At 45.6% G+C, this 18,697-nt stretch overlaps 1 long non-coding RNA gene across 2 annotated transcripts; it reads left to right on the top strand.

The window, feature by feature from the left end:
* The first annotated feature begins 202 nt into the window (after positions 1-202).
* Positions 203-17,766, top strand: LOC146181744 (uncharacterized). 2 transcript variants are annotated; one of them, XR_014700018.1, is made up of 4 exons: positions 203-381; positions 11,957-11,985; positions 15,034-15,094; positions 17,452-17,766. It is a non-coding gene; the product is annotated as an uncharacterized LOC146181744 (long non-coding RNA). The 2 variants fall into 2 exon arrangements; XR_014700017.1 differs by having other exon boundaries at positions 216-381; positions 11,957-11,992; positions 17,452-17,740.
* Positions 17,767-18,697: the final 931 nt, after the last annotated feature.

The raw sequence follows: 18,697 nt of genomic DNA, 5'->3' as shown, positions 1-18,697 counted from the left end.
CAGCTGTGCTGAAAAATAATTCCGCAGATGTTAATAAGCATTGGCTCATTTGCATTTGCGCAGTCTACCATTTCGACATGACTGCATTATAAAATTATATTTCAAAAATTTAAAATCGGGTAGCAAGATGTGGAAAAGGTCAGCAATAAGCACAAAAAAGGCTAAGACTTAAATTTAAACCACCTCTACGTTTAAGGACTCCTGCTGACGTTGGTATAAAAATGTACTATATTGAGCATAATCACATAGGCCTTTAGTAAGGCGACCAAATGCACTGCTTCAGTATCTATCTTCTTCCATGAAGGACGATTTTCCAGCTCTTGGGATGAAGCCGACAGAGCTCGCACCGTATTTCATTTTAGGGCTGATTGTGGTTTCAGAGTAAGCATAAACTATTTTTTTTTCATTAACGTATAGAAGACTTGGAAGTTATCGATCAAATTGTGTGCCGGAAACCATGTTAATATTGCAGTAGAAGGTATGCAAAACTTATTTTGATTTTGTCCTAGTGTTTGGTGAAGGAAGTGCGGTAAGTGTGTGTGTGTGTGTGTGTGTGTGTGTGTGTGTGTGTGTGTGTGTGTGTGTGTGTGTGTGTGTGTGTGTGTGTGTGTGTGTGTGTGCGTGCGTGTGCGTGTGCGTGTGCGTGCGTGTTGTGTGTGGGAGAGGGAGGGGGCAGGAGATACTTTACGTTAGGAGTATTATTTGTCCATTGAAGAAAGCAGCACACATTGTAAACTAAGCCCCCAAAAGACAGAAATGGAATGCACTCATTCGTGGTTGGGATATCCAGGACGTCAAGACTTCCCTTGTTTCAGGGCTAAAGAAAACAAAAGACGCTATTTTCCTTAACTTCATCACTGCTAATCAAAAAAAAATTAGTTAATTGCGATACTTAGTAAAGCGAAATATGAGCGCAGCTATTCTGGTATCTTACATTTCCAATATTCTGAGAAAAGAATTTGAAAGACATGTATTTGCAGCTTCAGCGTACTCTACATTGTCCCCATAACCATCCTTCAACTAGCACTCAATCTTCTCCCAGGTCTTTATGATTATAAAGGTGCGGCTCTCATTACATCTGCGCCGGCGCTTCAGCCACGTTTAGACGACCTAACCTCAAGCAACGCTTGGGGGGACGTGTAGGGGGGGTTGGCCTTCTGTGCAGACATATTTCAGCGCGGATAATTAGCGCATTCCTTAAGCTCCAACTTGAAGGGCATGATGCGCCCGCGTTACTGGTTCCCGTCTTCTGCGGCTCCCCTTACCGATTTCCTTTTCTGCGATTGAACGTGTGCAGTTTGCTACTCGCTAGCTAAATAGCTACTGTTCTTACTATGGGCTCCTAACTTTTCACGCTTCGTATGCAATCGTAAGATGACACATTATGTAAGAAAGCCGCCCAATATAGTCATAAAGCCCCGCTTTAACTAAGCCGTCCTAATGCACCTGCATGGCGTAGCGCTTGCATGTCTGACTAGGGATTATAGGGCGCCGGAGGAGGAGGAAGAACATTTATTTCCGCCGAATATGGCGCGGCAGCCACCTCCGGGTCCACACGCAGGCGTCCGGGGAGGAAGTCTGTCGCACCGCGGCCGGAGGACACCCGGCCCCGTCTAGGAGAAGAGGTCTTCAGCCTCGGCCGCCAGGCGGACGGCGAATCGCTGAGTTTTTTCGTCGGAGCTTTTTAGCGTGGTCTCCCATTCATCGCTAGTTTTATTCGCGTTGCGCCCTGGGGCACGAACGCATCTCCGTATTATGCGATCTAATGTTGCCACGTGGCCGCAAAATTTACAAATTTCGGTTTCTGCACCGTCCCTCTTCCGCCCTCTGGCACCCGTCCAACTCCTCCACTGGGGCGAAAAGAAATTTCGAACTTGGAGTCTTCTCCAGTCGTATGATTCCTTTTTACTCAGGGATCTATCCGGTGGCGGATATATCCTCCGGTCTTTCTTCAGGTTGTCGGTTACATCCCTAAACGTACCAATACACTCTTTGCTTTTAGACGTTGTTGTGGAGGCGTCCGCAGCACCCCGAGGTAGCGAGGAGCGGGCGAGCATGTGGGCAGCCTCGTTGCCGGCGAGACCGGCGTGTGCTGGGGTCCAGATTATGGTCACGCTTTCGGCGAGAGACGACTCGTTCAGAATTTTTGCAGCACGATTGCTGACTCTACCCTCGCTAAAATTCCTAACCGCAGCTTTGCTATCGCTGATGACGTGTTTCACGCCTGGTCGTGCAATGGCAATGGCTATTGCAATCTCCTCCGCCTCTACCGGCGGTAGATCTCGGTTTCTTTCGATTCCTATGGCGATCCCGGTGTCTAATAGGGTGACCGAGGTTACGTCGCTTTCTTTCCCGATCGCTGCACCGGTGTAGGCGACCGATCCCGGCGGGAGTTTGTCCAATTTGTTAGCGAGGTGCTTAGCTCTGCTTTTCCTCCTCCCCTCGCCGTGTACGGGGTGCATGTTCTTCGGTATGGGCGAGACGTATAGATGCTTTCTGATTTCTCGATCTATGCTTCTTCTGACACTTTCGCCTTCCCCGGGCGCTAGTAGGTTTACCCAGTCGAGGATTTGCCTACCCGTTCCTGCGAGTCGCTCTCTCTGGGACAGCCTGACCGCCGCAGCTAGCTCTTTCCACTCATTATGCAACCCCATTTTCTCTAGAATGTCGTTAGAAGTAGTTATGGGGAGTCCTAGAGCGCACTTCGTGCATCTCTTAATTATGGTGTTTAATTCGCGTTCTTCGGTCTTGTTGATATTCAGGAATGGAGTCGCGTAGCAAATTCTGCTCGTGACAAAAGCTTGTACGAGTCTGAGTCTACTAGCCTCCGTGAGACCACTCCGCCTGATCTTTTAATTTCTTAATCAGGCTTTTGTTACTACCCCTGCGGTTGATAATCATACCTAATATTCTAATTTCAACTACTTTCGGGACATAGTTCCCGTTGACTTTAATTTTGATATCTGGAGTTAGCTTCCCGCTACTGCTGGTCATTACCAGGAGCTCCGATTTTTCTGGCGAACAGCATAGACCTACGTCCTCTGCGTGTTTGCTGATTATATCTGCTGCCTCTTGGAGCCTGGATGTGATGTACGAGTCGTTCCCTTCGCATATCCAGACGGTCTCATCGTCCGCGTAGATGCTTAGATTTAAGTCATCGAGATGGCCAAGCTTACGGGGGAGCTTCCTCATTACGATGTTAAAAAGGAAAGGTGAGAGCACAGCCCCCTGCGGAGTGCCTCTGTTACCCAGCGGGAACTCCTCCGAATTTAAGCCCTGAAAGCTGATGATCGCCGTCCTGTCTCGCAGGAATGATCTAATGTAGTTGTAGGTTCTTTCGCCTAATCTTAGCTCAGCGAGCCCGTCGAGAATGGCGTCGTGGCTGACGTTGTCGAAAGCTTTCTTAAGATCTAAGCCTAGAATAGCTTTCGTATTTTTTTTCCTGAATTCTCTGACTACATCGTTATGTAGTCTGAGCATGGTATCTTGCGTACAGAGGCCGGGCCTGAATCCGACCAATTCAGCCGACCACGCATCATTCTCTTCGGTGTATTTGGTTAGCCTCCTCTAAATGACTTTCTCAAGTAGTTTGCCTACGCTTCCGATAGAGTTGGCAACTGGGTACTTGGGCAGCGGTTTATACCACCGTCACGTAGATCACGTTCACGACTTTTCGCTCTCAAAGCCTACCACCTACTCTCCTCTTCCGCTTTTACCCCGCCGCGGTGGTGCAGTGGTTAAGGCGCCCGAATACTGTACTAGAGTACCCGAGTTTGAACCCGACGCGGTTGCGGCTTCGTTTCGATGGAGGCGAAACGCAGTGATGTCCTTGTGCGGTGCGATGTCAGTACTTGTTGAAAAACTTCAGGTAGTCGAAATTTCAAGAGCCCTCCACAACGGCGTCTGATAACCTGAGTCGCTTTGGGGTGTTAAGTTCCTTAAACCAAGCCAATCTTCTGCTTCGCACCTAGCTTTCATTTCCACCTTTCCCTCATCCGCTGCTGCCTTCCTCAGTCTCAGACGCCTCAGCAGGATTGGCCGCTAGGGGCCGTGGAATGCGGATGCGCAGTATTTGTCAGTATCTCTCACTCTGTCACAAGACGCAGTATCTGTCACACATGTTTCTGTGGACACCTGACCGCGCCGTAAGGGAAGGGAGTGAAAGTGGAAATAGAGAACGCGGAGCCGTAGTGGAAAGCTGCGGAGTAATTTCGACCACCTGGGGATCTTTAACGTGCGCTGACATCGCACAGCACACGGACGCCTCCGTTTCGCCTCCATCGAAACGCAGCCGCCGGCAGTCGAGATCAAACCTAGGAACTCCGGCCAGTAGTCAGACGTAAATTGGATTTCACGAAAGGCATTTTATCTGTCACGCTTCTATGTGGCCACCTAAACCGTGCTGTCGTGGGTGCAGGAAAAAGGAAAAGAAAATGCACGGGCCTGCTACTGGCTCTGTAGCTGAGCCACCTCCGCTGTTTCGTGTGGACAGAAGAGAAAATAAGGAAGAAAGAAAAAGAAGAGGGAGAGAAAGACGCGCGCCGCAACAGCCGTCGTCCACCACCTAAACGGTGGCGGGTGCAATGACGGCCTACAACAGATAAAAATTCATTGGCTGGCTAGCCCCCACCGCAAGAGGCGACGACCTACCGTCCCAGCCCCGTAGGGCCAGGAACAGCCACCCTCCCCAAACCGCTAAACCGCGCCTTAAGGGAAGGGAGGAAGGACCAGAGAAAGTGTTGTCATAGTGAAGAGCTCCAGAATAATTTTGACCACCCGTGGAATATATCGAGGGTGGCTGTTCCTGGCCCTACGGGGCTGGGACGGCAGGTCAACGCCGCTTGCGGCGGCGGCGGCTAGCCGGCAACAAATTTTTATCTGTTGTAGGCCGTCATTGTACCCGCCACCGCTTCGGTGGTGGACGAGGGCTGTTGCGGCGCGCGTCTTTCTCTCTCTCTTCTTTTTCTTTTCTCTACTTTCTCTCTTCTGTCTGCAGGAGGCAGCGGAGGTGGCTCAGCTACAGAGCCAGTAGCAGGCCCGTGCATTTTGTTTTCCTTCTTCCTACAGCCACAAGAACAACAACGCTGACATCGCACAGCACACGGACAGCCTTTGCGGTTCTCCTTCACTGAAACGTGGCGGCACTGCCGAATTTTTGCAGCAGTATGCGATGTCAGCGCACGCTAAAGATCCCCAGGTGGTCTAAATTACACCGTAGCCCTCCACTACGGCTCCTTTCTTTCCACTTTCACTCCCACCTTCCTCCCTTCCCTTAATGCGCGGTTGAGGTGTCCACAGAAAACAAATGAGACAGTTACCGAGCCTTTCCTTTCCTATAAATCAATCAGTTTTGCAGCAGTATTCAGGCATCTTAACCATTGACCACCGCAACGGCCTGTTCAAATGGCTTGATCAGCAATCTCGAAAATCAGCTTTAGGCGGCGCCTCGATTACATTGTATTGGCTTCTTACTCAGACACTTGAAGAAAAATTTTGTTTTTTCAAAATCAACATATCAAACCCTGCTTTGAACGTGACGTGTTTGGCGACGTGTTATTCAGGTGCGATTCGCGTGATGGAATTGAATACTTCTACCTTTGCGAGCCGTTTTGAGCATATTCCGTTTTTTTTACAACGTCGCACTAGTTCTTGACCTCATTGCATGCATTGATGCACACCAAAACTTGAAGACGGTTCTGGTGTTTTATAACTTCCCACGAATCTCCACGGAACTTATCAGATGTCTCTATAGACGCACCACAGCTGATATCCTTAACAGGGTGACAGCGCCTCGCTTCGCAGTGTTCCGTTGTGTGCGACAGGGCTGCGCGCTCTCGCCAGTACTCTTCGCGCTGGCCCTTGATCTGTTGCTGCGATGCTTGTAAGGCGCGAGTTCGGTGCGCGGTCTTCCGATGCCGGACTCGGCGCAGGCCAAGCTCATGGCTTACGCAGGGGCCCTCACGCTTCTTCAACGTGACAGAGATAGCTTGATGAGCTTTGAACAAGTATATGCTGAGTATCATCGACTCTCTGGGGGCCGCCTCGATGGGGCGAAGAGTCAGCTCTTATGTCAACGCCCAAACTCGGGTTCGGACAAACTAGCCTGCGTCGACCATGTTAACAGTTAGGAGTCCTGTTCTCAGCATGAGGGCAAATTATGCGGTCAAATTATGCGAACAGATTTGGTGCAGCAGATGCGACGAGATGGAAGGGGGCATGAGCCTTTCCAGAACAGGGGGTCTGCTGAGGCACCTATTAGATCCGACCAACTGAAAATCCCAATCAGGAATTAGATTACTGAAAGCCAGGCACGCGTTTAAGGGTACAGACGCGGAATTTATGGATGCACTAATCAACATGTACATTGGCGATGCTCATAGTGCCCCCCTCTCAGAGTATGAAGGAGCTCCCAACGAGGAGCTGGACGCACCCATCACGGAGGCGGAGGTTAGGGTAGAAATATAACTAATAAATAATGGACCGCATGGTAGATTAACTGTCGCAACGAAGTGGGGAAACTCAAAAAATTCACAGTAACATGCGAGCCTATGCGAACTGCGCATGCTTTATTTGATTTTATGTATTGAGGCTATTGTGACATTACTTTAGTTCGAGTGAGTTTGCTGACCCAGATGTACTGCTGGAAGCATGGAATCCTATAAGGGCGTTGGCTGATGACCTGTGAAGTTTGTAACAGGTTTTTCCTTTTTTGTGGGCTCAGAAATTTCTGGTTTGTTTTATTGACCAGACGCAGAACGGCATACGCCTGTATGGGAAAGCAATGGTTTACCGCGTCACGAAGCAGCCTCGTTTTCGCTTAATTAGTATCGTACTGCAGTGTGTTGTTTTATGACTCTGCGATGAGAACTGTGTGTTTATGTTAAAATAGCGGCACATTGTTTCAATAAATTTTCTTTTGACCTTGTTTAAACTTATTTAGTGGTACGAGCCTATGCGATGCCACGGATATTCCACCTCATCCCATCATGTTGTGAACATGCGATGGCATCTGTTCCTTTTTGCTTCGTTCAGATATTGTACATGCCTATGCGATGCCATCGGAATCCCACAACATTTATGGTGTGAACATGCGACAGCGTCCGTTCCTGTATGTATTATTAGGACTGCCGTTGTGATTTACGGGGCTAGATATGCGACGCCATAGTAATACGACCCCATATATGTTGTGAACGCTGGTGCGAAAGCATTTGTAATAAACGCTACAGTGGAGCTAGTTTTCGGCCTTACGTTCATGCTGGTTTTCACAAACGTGACTTGCCTCGAGGTTCCTGTGCACGGAGTATCGAGAACTGCCGCGCCTCCTTTCAGGCGTCGATTTAGATTCATGGACGCCCCGATGGCATTTAATCCTCTTCAAAGAATCTCCCTCCCCTCGACGTGACGTATAAGGACAATTTAAGGTCAGGTGGTCGAAATTAATCCGTAGCCCTCCACTACGGCTCCTCCCTTCCCTTACGGCGCGGTTGCGGTGTCCACAGAAAACAAATGAGACAGTTACCGTGCCTTTCCCTTCCTATAAATAAATCAGCTAAATCAGCTAAGGTCCCTGCGCCCCGCCGGGGTGGTGCAGTGGTAAGACGCTCGACTACTGCGCCGGAGTAACCGGGTTCGAACCCGACCTCGGCGGCTGCGTTTCGATGGAGGCGAAACGAAGAGGCGTCCGTGTGCTGTGCGATGTCAGCGCACGTTAAAGATCCCCAGGTGGTCGAAATTACTCCGAAGCCCTCCACTACGGCTCCTCTTTCTCTCTTTCCACTTTTACTCCCATATTCCTCCCTTCCCTTACGGCGCGGTTGCGGTGTCCACAGAAAACAAGTGAGACAGTTACCGCGCCTTTCCCTTCCTATAAATAAATCAGTTTTTTTAAGGTCCCTGCAGCATGACACAATGGGTGAGATGACCAATACTGTGCCGAAGTTCGAACCCAAATGCCGACAGCTATGCTTCAATGGAGGCGAAGGAGATTGGCGTCCGTGTAATGTACGCTGTCAGCGCATGTTGGTAATCTCCAGGTGATCGAAATTACTACGTATATAGTCCTTTACTAATGCACCTCTTGTCCTCTTTCCGCCTTCACTCCCACATTAATTTAATTAAATTGGCTTACAGGGATGATGAGCGCAAGCTCAAAGAAAGAGAACCGCTGCATAAAAAAACTGATTTATTTATAGGAAGGGAAAGGCGCGGTAACTGTCTCACTTGTGTTTCTGTGGACACCGCAACTGCGCCGTAAGGGAAGGGAGGAAGATGGGAGTGAAAGTGGGAAGAGAGAGAGAGGAGCCGTAGTGGAGGGCTACGGAGTAATTTCGACCACCTGGGGATCTTTAACGTGCGCTGACATCGCACAGCACACGACGCCTCTTTGTTTCGCCTCCATCGAAACCCAGCCTTCGAGGTCGGGGTCGAAAACCGCTGCATAAATCTCCAGGGAACGTTGCTGGTGATGAGAGAGAACGCATCTGCAATGGGCGCAATAAATATTAGAAGTGAGAGAAGTACCGAAACCCGCAAATAAACCTTCGGGGAACACGCTGTAAGATTTGAATATTGAGGTCGCACACACATGAATATGTTCTGAAGCTTAACGATGTACATATTAAAGTGCGTAAGTATTATTCGGATGTACAAACATATCTTACGTTACACATTTTTCGCAGATCTTCTCTTTTGACCCTCACCACTGACTTCGGATACGTATGGCTGTTTTAATCGCTTCTGGTCATCTCTACGCGATATCTGGACAGCTTATCCTTGACAGTTGTGCTGATTTCACGGTGGCCGGGCCTTTTAGTACGTTGTATGCGACAATGCGACCATTAATTGTTTACAACAATGTTCTTACGCAAGGATATGTAGATTTTTGCTTTTCGTGCACGCAGGCTCCTGTGGCAGAGTTGCCAGGGGCCGTCCCTTAGTGTGTGATTAAATAAAGAAGTTGCTTTAAGACCTAATTACTCATAAAAAGTTTTGTTTAATATTTAAACATGCATTGATCACGAAAGCATTAAATAAAATGTCATGAAATTTTTTTTGAACAAGGCTTTGATTCTGCCTGTGCTTTAACTGCGCCCTTCTCTGTTGAGAAGAATATTTTGTAAGATTTTTCTTTAATCTTGATTGGTTCTTATGCATCAGTTAAGCAGTATTATATATTAATTTAAAACTGCTATCAATCCTATTCAGTACTAATATAGGAGTTGGTTGGTTACACCAAAAATACATATGTAGTTGTGAACTAAAAATTGCACACGAAATATAGTGACGACCAAAGGAGAAAAAATCACGAAGAGCACTCGTGCGAGCGCTGCTTCAGCAGAGAAGAGAATCACTCACAGTTCTTTGCACATGCAATATTATTGATCTATTTACTACAATATCGGTCTGTTTCAATAAAAAGGAATATTCTCTGTGGTTCCAGAACATATTACGTTACTTAACCGGTCTTTACAAGTTGAGATATGCCTTACTAAATAAATAATTTAGAAAGCGACTGGGTAAACAAAATAACACCTTCGTGTCCTATCGATGTACCTGTCATGTGTCCGACCTATAGAGGTATAACGAGAACATATATTACCCGTACAGCAAAACGACCTTGAACCTGACCGCTGTTGTCTATCATATTTCAGGGAATTCATGGAGATGCTCAGCTTGCAGTGCTTGTCTGCATGTATAGCGTCGCTACTAATAGAGATTTTTCGAGCGAAGTTGAGATGTAAAGATGCGTAACCTTTTAACTTGTTCAGAAAATGAGCTCCATTTGCACGAAATGACATCAGAGAAAATTGAACCGTACTCATGGGGGATTTCGAGCCGTTAGCAGTCGCTTGCCACACAGGGAGGGATTTTTGGGGCGGGAGAGGGTGTAGAGAGTGCTAGAGAGACCGGTACTAGCAGTGTAAAAGTAGCGGAGTGTGAAGTAAGCTGGTGCATAAGCGTCGGTATATAGCAGCCTCCAGCGTAGTTTGGTTCTGAAGAGAAGTACAAACGTGCATCGTATGAGACGACAGTATTCTAGGTCAAAACAGTGAGTATCAAGGAGGTATACGTCTTATGGTGCCGGGAGTCTCGACGAAGGAGATCGCGAGTGTTTGCGCAGGCAGTGAGATTCCAGGGAACTAGCTGAAGTCCGGAACCACAGATCTGGCAAAACATTAGGGCTGGGCGCGCGTAAGCAGAGGGAGACTGGGCTGACTTATCCTACTCGCCAGATAGTTTGGCAGGCTTCAGTCAGTCCGACAGCATCTCGAAGTGGAGGCAGGAGGAGGTGATTAGCGCAGTTTCTTCAGGCTCTTCGCAGTCGGAGGGACAATTAGAGGCGCTGGGAAGCCTTGGACGTTGGCAGCGGCTACTGTTTTGAAGTCTTGGATTGGAGATGAGGTGTCACATCTATTGCTTCAGAATGGCAGTCCCAAATGCAGGAGAGGTGGCCAGTTCGCGTTTGTGTCATCTTTTATACAACTCGGGGTACTTTTTTAGGGGGAGCGGTTTTAAACTAATTCTTTCTTTCTCAGATTGAGGAGGCTGTGTTCTCATTGAATTGTTCGTTCATCACTAATGTACCAGAAGATTGCTCCTCGCGCGTCGTTAGCCTCTGCCTTATCTAAAGTTGTCGCTTCGCAGCATGCGTGACGTTGTGTTTGAATAAAGAAGCATTACCTAGGTTCAAGGCAAATTTTTATTCCTCAACTTCTCTTTTGCATGCATGGTGGTGCCACTTGTCGCACTGCGGGTCCACCGTCTCTTCGGCCGTCCTAGGAGCTCCAAGGAGTAATGATAAATACTAAGGCTTCTTATGGTGCCTGTATAGTCCGGAGCAAAACTTCTCCACAGGGTCTCTTTACCGGTCTCCGATAAACTCAAACAAGGAATAAAGCAGCACCAAAGTAAAAGACAAAACAACAGTCTATGGCGCATAGTGCAGCACGAATTAGTATATTTATCACCCCATATTCGAAGGTGAATGTTAGAATGTTACAAGGACGCAAACTGCAACTCTGCTATACCGATATGTTCTGTTTAATAGAGAGTACAATACGCTGTAATTTATCTTTAAAGTCAGGGTCTGTTTTGAAGCACAAGTTTCACTACACCATGTGTCAGCCAAGGTCAACCTGGTAGGTCGCTTGACCTTCAACGAGTAACAGGTCGCAGTGTGGTTATATAGCTTAGCCATGATGCCATGTAGGATGTACCGCCACTTGACCTTTGAAGGCAAATACAGCATCACGTGTTCCCTCTTGTGGTTGATAGCGTCTTCGACTCCATGGTCTCGGCAATTTAATAGCAGCAAAAACCATGCCTGCCCATGTCTAAACCTAAGCCTAACCAAAATAAAGCAAAATGACGCTCTCGCTTTTGTTGTCGAAACTCGTACGGAGATGATGTTTGAATCTCTATTGAACACTCGGTCTTGCCAAAATGTGATAACGTCACAACGTTGCTGACTGCAGGCTGTGAAACAGTCCTTTATCTGTTTTCGAGGCCCCTCGTATTAAATGCCATTAATTACTGTTTGAGTAACCAACCTCCGATTTTTACTAACCAAAATAAAGCAAAATGACGCTCTCGCTTCGCCCAACTAGGTTTAGCAGGGTTAAAGCAATTTTTTTTTTCCTGAGGTTACTGGTAAGGCTCTAGCACGATTATTTTCATAAAATTTCGTCTATGACCAAACTTCAATTATTATTTTCGCGTGCTTAAGACTCGGCAAATGTGCCGCTTTCGCGTGCACTGATTTGTGATCACATAATGTTTGATTTAGGTACTAGTTACTTTGTACTGCTGTTATGGATTAGGAATAATTGATTCGTTATTTTTTCGAGCAATTATAACTTAGTGACTATGTATACGGTTGGTGCTTCAGTCATCTTTATTTTTGCGCACGCTTAAATCCTCCCTTTTCATTTCCCTTCTTTTTTCTTTTTCGTTACAGAGGACAATCAAGTACTCAAGGGTCAAGAAGTATGCAGTAATGTCCTGTTTGCACATAACGCGTTTTCACCATCGCGGTAGATACAGATATGCGGCCGTATGCTGGTTGTTCTTGTTTTGCCCAATGCTGCTGTTCTAAGCACGACAAGAAGCATTAAATTCGCCGAAAAATTTCTTTTCAGCTATTTAAGGAAAACTTACCTGGGTACTCGCAGTAAGCAGCAGGGACTAGGGGTTCATTTTATCTGATCTGCAGACATGTAACAAAGCTTAGCTTAAATGAGCGACCAATTCAACAGCAAACTAAATTGAAAATGTTTGTGGTGCAGGGAGCATTTTCTTTGGTAATGTACTGTAGCTGTTGTGGGTAAAGGCAGCATGAAAAATGAGTGCCTCTCGTAATATTTTTGTTCGGGTTCGGTTTGTTGTGGTACATGGGGTTCAACGTCCCAAACCGATTCAAGCTGTGAAAGACGCCGTAGTGGAGGGCTCCATAAATTCCGACCACATGGCACTCTTTAACGTGCACTGACATCACACAGCACACAGGTGCCTTGCTTTTCGACTCCATTGAAAAGCGGCCATTACGGCTGAGTTTCGATCCGGCATCATTAGTTTCAGTAGTCTAGCACTGGAACCACTGCGCAAACACGGAATTGTAACCTTTTTGTTTAAGTATGAAGTAGGCATATATATATATATATATATATATATATATATATATATATATATATATATATATATATATATATATATATATATATATATATATATATATATATATATATATATATATATATATATATATATATATATATGTGAAGGAAAGAAGCCAACAGTCGGCGAGGCCAAGGAAAGCGCTGGGAATGGTACTTTATGTCTCTTTTTTTAATTTTTGTTAACGTTTACTTGGATAATCACAGAAGTTAGTAATGTAATCTATTTAGGAGAAAGATAATTAAACACAAAGTAGAAGAAAAAATAACGTGCCGATGGTGGGAACCGAACCCACGACCTCCGAATATCGCATCCGCACTCTCAAGCTTCGTATACAGACAACAGAGAACACTCTTCATATATATATATATATATATATGAAGAGTGTTCACCAGGTTGAGGGTGGCGCTGGTGAACACTCTCAAGGTTCGTATATACACAACATTAATACCCAAGAAAGTAGCAGGGGGACAGCGGTCGATGTAGCTCAGTTCCTGTATGTAACTTAAAAAAAAAAAAAAAAACGTCTTTGCCCCAGGAGAAACTGGCATTCTTTTGACACGCTTCATTACGTCCTGACCTAGACGGCCGCTATACAAGGCTCTGTACATAGGAACAGAGAAGAAGTCGTCACAAACAGCTTTATACAGGTTCTTCTTTTTCACTGAACTTAAGTATTCTGTCGAGAAGCGAGCTGACAGAATTCGAACACTGCTGACAACCTCTTTGAAAAAACTAGAAAGACGCCCTGGCACGCTTTCCGTGGCAACAACGAAATTGGGCAACGCCCGCGCGAGCCTCACTTGGCACACAGTGCGCAAAAAGGGGTCGGTAACGTCGCGAAAGAAAATAAAATAGATCTGTTGACAATCTGGAACATTATCGGTACAAACTTTTTTGAAAGCAAGGGTTTTTATCTGCCATGGGGTTCACTTTGCTTAATATGTAAACAGCCAGAGACAATAGACCATGTATTTCTGCACTGTTGGGAGGGCGTCTATTTTTGGGATGTGCTGCAACGAACTGTTAAAAAAGAATTACCATTAGACTCATACGGGATTAGATTCCTGCCAACTGGAAATAATGATGGGATTCTACTTGATGCGGTTATGCTAATAGGCCTGCACAGTCTATGGCGGTCCAGAATGGCGGGTTTTCACTGTGACCCTGACGCCCGCCCTGCAAGGCTCTACTTTCGCGAGAGTATTACACGCATTGGTTGAAATGCACAAATTGAAGACCACTGTGCCAGACTGAATTTCAAGAGTCGAACCACTATGCGAGCTGAAGGAATTTTAACTTGTGAGCGTTCTGTTTGTAGCGCGTTTTTGTTAGTTTTGTTTTGTGTTGGTGATGACCGGCAATAAAGAAAAAAAAAAAGCCGATGTAGCTCAGTTGGAAGAGCACCGGACGCGATATTCGGAGGTCGTGGGTTCGGTTCCCACCATCGGCACGCTGTTTTTTCTTCTACTTTATGTTTATTTATCTTTCCCCTAAACACATTACATTAATAATTTATGTGATTATCAAGTAAAAATTAAAAAAAAAAAAGACAGTACAATCCCCAATGCGCTCCTTGGCCTCGCCGACTGTTAGCTTGTTTCCTTAATGTATTATAACGAGCACCCTCATTTCCCCTTCATTTATATATATATATATATATATATATATATATATATATATATATATATATATATATATATATATATATATACTACATATTGCAGAATAGGTGAACGCGTCTTGACAAATACGTTAGGGAGGCGAGCAACAACGAAATAGAGGCACAACTTCCAGCGTTACAGAGGACAAAACCAACGTGGCAAGCTTTTGCAGCTTGCTATTATTTGAGAAAGTCATAAATATCTCCCCCGACGTGTCTCTTCCGACGTTATTCGTCTTCACAGAAGTTTCAAATTGTACCTTACCCTGTCTTTTCTGTCATATGTATTGTATTCGTATATGAAGCGCTTTTTAACTAACACTTGTCAAACACCCAGACCACGAAAACATCGGATGTACGTAATGTTTTTCTGGGTCCTCTACGTGCTTAACAATGTTCCGAGCCGATAAATTACATAGCTTTGTACGCAGAGGCTTTCTTGCTCGCACAAACGTGGGTATTCAGTCGTGCATACGGTAGAATGCGACGCTGGCCTTAGTAGCTTTATAGAAATTTAGCAATTGTCTCATGTAAGAAAAAGCGACTTGCTTCGAATATCCTTGAGTTCACGATGTTCTCTTTCGATAGGAAGTGTTCTAAATAGACGTGTTTTGCTGCAGCTGCGAGCAGCTGTTCTGAAGTTTGCATCCTGGTAACTTCGTACCTTCAAAAGTCTTACTGAAACACTTCAATTTCAGACTTCCCCCGGAAAGGTATTATTTGCCTGCTCGGCTGCGCCGGCCTTTTTGTCCTGCTAAGGTAAACGTAATGGTTGTTACCTCGACTCTAAAACTTTTCAGCGCTTGTAATGAGCAAAAACACGTGAAACGTTGACAATGTCTCGGTAACGAATACACATCTTTCTTACAACAAGGGTGTTAAGGTTGCAATTTGCCTGATCTCTATGAGCTGAAAGTAACCTGTTTCATTGGAATCGCGGTTGATGAATGAACATCGTCTCACAGCGCACCATGCAGTGTTTAAAACGAGAAGCCACTAGAGGGCCCTGGAAAAAATTATCATCGCACCACTGCGGTGGAAACTAGCGGTGGAAACTAGCAAAAAACGGCTGGAAGATTGGTGGCTTAAAAGCAGAGAAGTGACATAATGTTAGTATTGTAGGAGCAAAATTTAATAAATGGAATGATGGTTTAGTTAACCATTCTAAATCAATAATTAAGATATATGGAAAAAAATGAGCATGATAGCTAGTGCTACCACCCCGTTTCAAAGGGGACGCTCCTATATTCCATCCATCCATCCATCCATCCATCCATCCATCCATCCATCCATCCATCCATCCATCCATCCATCCATCCATCCATCCATCCATCCATCCATCCACCCACCCACCCACCCACCCACCCACCCACCCACCCACCCACCCACCCATCCATCCATCCACCCACCCACCCACCCACCCATCCATCCACCCATCCATCCATCCATCCATCCACCCACCCACCCACCCACCCACCCACCCATCCATCCATCCATCCATCCATCCACCCATCCACCCACCCACCCACCCACCCACCCACCCACCCACCCACCCATCCATCCATCCATCCATCCATCCATCCATCCATCCATCCATCCATCCACCCACCCACCCACCCATCCATCCATCCACCCACCCACCCACCCACCCACCCATCCATCCATCCATCCATCCATCCATCCATCCATCCATCCATCCATCCATCCATCCATCCACCCATCCACCCACCCACCCACCCACCCACCCACCCACCCACCCACCCACCCATCCATCCATCCATCCATCCATCCATCCATCCATCCATCCATCCATCCATCCATCCATCCATCCATCCATCCATCCATCCATCCATCCATCCATCCATCCATCCATCCATCCATCGTGGGTGGCTGTTTTTCGATGGCCGAGGCGATATTCATTGTTTTGGAGCGCCTTACTGTTACCTTTATTGCCATGTTTACACCAATTGCTCCTGCGAGCGATGGACATACTTACTCTACATATACTTGGTGACTTGCAGATATTACTGATATCGGACTGCTTCAATTTCCGGGTGTAAGTGCGCCTAGCAAGCAGTTCGAGCCCGGAGCCAACTTACTTGTATATCGCCTGCTACTACATGTGTACCACTACTGAAATTTGCAGGACATTGTTGCATGAACAAGATATCAGAACATAAGGTTTCTTTTTCAGCGTGCTGTTCATTCGCCTCACGCCCTCTTAGACGTATTTCCTGTCCAGTATATTGCAGGGATACAGACACCAAATTTTGGCTGTTATTACTATCTTTGAAAATATATGCGCAGCACTTTAGAAAACACGAGTATGTACGTGGATCGCGTGACACGTATTAGGCCGCTTATAAATGATTTCTTCTCTCTCAACGTTTTCTTTTGTCACCAGCCCAATGACAGCTGTTTTGACAAGAATGCAAAACTTCAAATTTGTGGTTTATTTTCTTGTTTTAGGTTACCACAGCTCTTGCATAAGCCAGCCCAGGGTTGATCCGCCAAATTAAAAATAAATTATTATGTCGTAGATTTTGCAGAAGACGTGTTACCTCAACTTGTCAATTACATCACAACAGCCACTGGGCTGTTTAAACCGAAACCGAAATGGGTCGAGAAAGAAGTCATTCGTAAACTATTCATGTAGCTACAACGTCATGGCTCGCGTTGACAATTAATTGTTTTCCCCACCTCTTCAAAGAAAACGAATTCACAAACAATTTTTCTGTTTACTGCTTACTTTCACAACGTGCTTACATTTCTGGTTTCCCGGTTATTTTTAGCCCATGCACACCTCAACCAATAATTCAGGCCGTCGCCTTACATTTTTCATTTCCTTTGAGGCTGTGCTGGTGGAAGCTATACAGCCCAGTGATATCACCATCCATTCAAAGTTCCTATCGTGTTTATTTTTATTCGCGCTTAGTTTAGGAAACTGTGTCACGTCGTGTCCTTTTGTGTCTTGTGGTTGCATGTCTTTGCCCTGTTACGTTTCCAAAATACAAGACGCACCAACTCGCGCAAAAATAAGTTATAATGAAGCTCACCAATATTTTATTTATTTTCGCTATGTGACTATTCCCGTTTTTTTTTTTTTCTGCATTTAGTGCCCTGTTTACAAGAGACTAGGCCAGCACTGCGCCCCGGATTGCGAGTGTGTGCGGAATCCCGCCGGAGTTCCTCGAAAACCGTATTCTTGCATATGGTCACCAGCACGTGGATAGCTATGCACAGCAAGGACGCCCACAACGAAGACGTCACGGATGTCAATAAATCTGACATCGGACCAGCTCAGCTCCAAGCGTGCTTTCCTTAAATGCAAAATATGACATCATATACAGAGCAAGATTTACAATGCTGATTTTGCCAGCAGCTGTCATAAGGACCTAAGCTTAGTCCGTGCCATGTATGTTTTATGTCGGCGCCCGACGAAAAATGCGAATACCGGTAGTAAATGCTGTGATTTTCTGCATCATCCTTGTAACCTTTTACTCCTTATTTTTTTCTTTTGGGGAACGTTAACACTGACAGACATCTCAGATGATGCCTTTAGACATATTATCGTTTTGCAATCACCCTGAATACAAACGCGCGAAATAATTCTCGATGTCTATTTTCGCTGCAAAGATGTATAAAACAGGTTACCACGAACGTTAACGTCAGACATGTTGTTTTGGTCATACAGCCCAAGATAGGAAAATGGAAACTGTTGAAGCTTCAGGATTTTATTTATTCGTCTTCTTATTTTCTGTGCTCATTCCGCATCTTCAAGGTTTTCATGTAATACTTAACAGCATGAAACTTTTCTAGGCTTTTGGCGCTACAGTTAAATGATTTTCGAGAAAACTATTTCCGTATCATGCATTTCACCTTCGTGCGTTTTTTGTAATATTTATGCATTGATAAATATTAAACAAAATATATTATTACACACACATACGTAAGATTTATCTTAAGCTCCACCTTTAAATCGATCACACGACAACGTTAAAGGTTCCCCTTGTGGATCTTCGGTTGGGTACATGCACTTGGCCACTCTCTTAATCAATAATCCCGTAATTTTTGACTCAGCTAAGTCGCACTCTTTGCGTGCGATAGTAATGTACTATATGTAAAATACAAATTGAAAAAAAAAAATAGAACCTTCTTTAACCAAGCCGTATGAACCTGTCTGCGTCGCTTAGGGGTAGCATCCCTGACTCGGTATCCAATGTGTATAGGAGAGTTCGATCTTCCTCAACCTGCCATCTTAATTGAAAATTTTGATTTAGCAGCTCCTCCTCAATCGGCAACGTCACGTAGTCGAGTGATCTCGCAGAGCACTGGGACCAATCAGTGTTCTGCCTCGTGAGC

Source organism: Amblyomma maculatum, chromosome 8, assembly GCF_055883805.1.
Source record: "Amblyomma maculatum isolate TAMU_Amacu chromosome 8, ASM5588380v1, whole genome shotgun sequence".
NCBI classification, from domain to species: domain Eukaryota; kingdom Metazoa; phylum Arthropoda; class Arachnida; order Ixodida; family Ixodidae; genus Amblyomma; species Amblyomma maculatum.
Note: the sequence above shows the minus strand (reverse complement) of the source record. Positions and strands in the feature narration are given on the sequence as shown.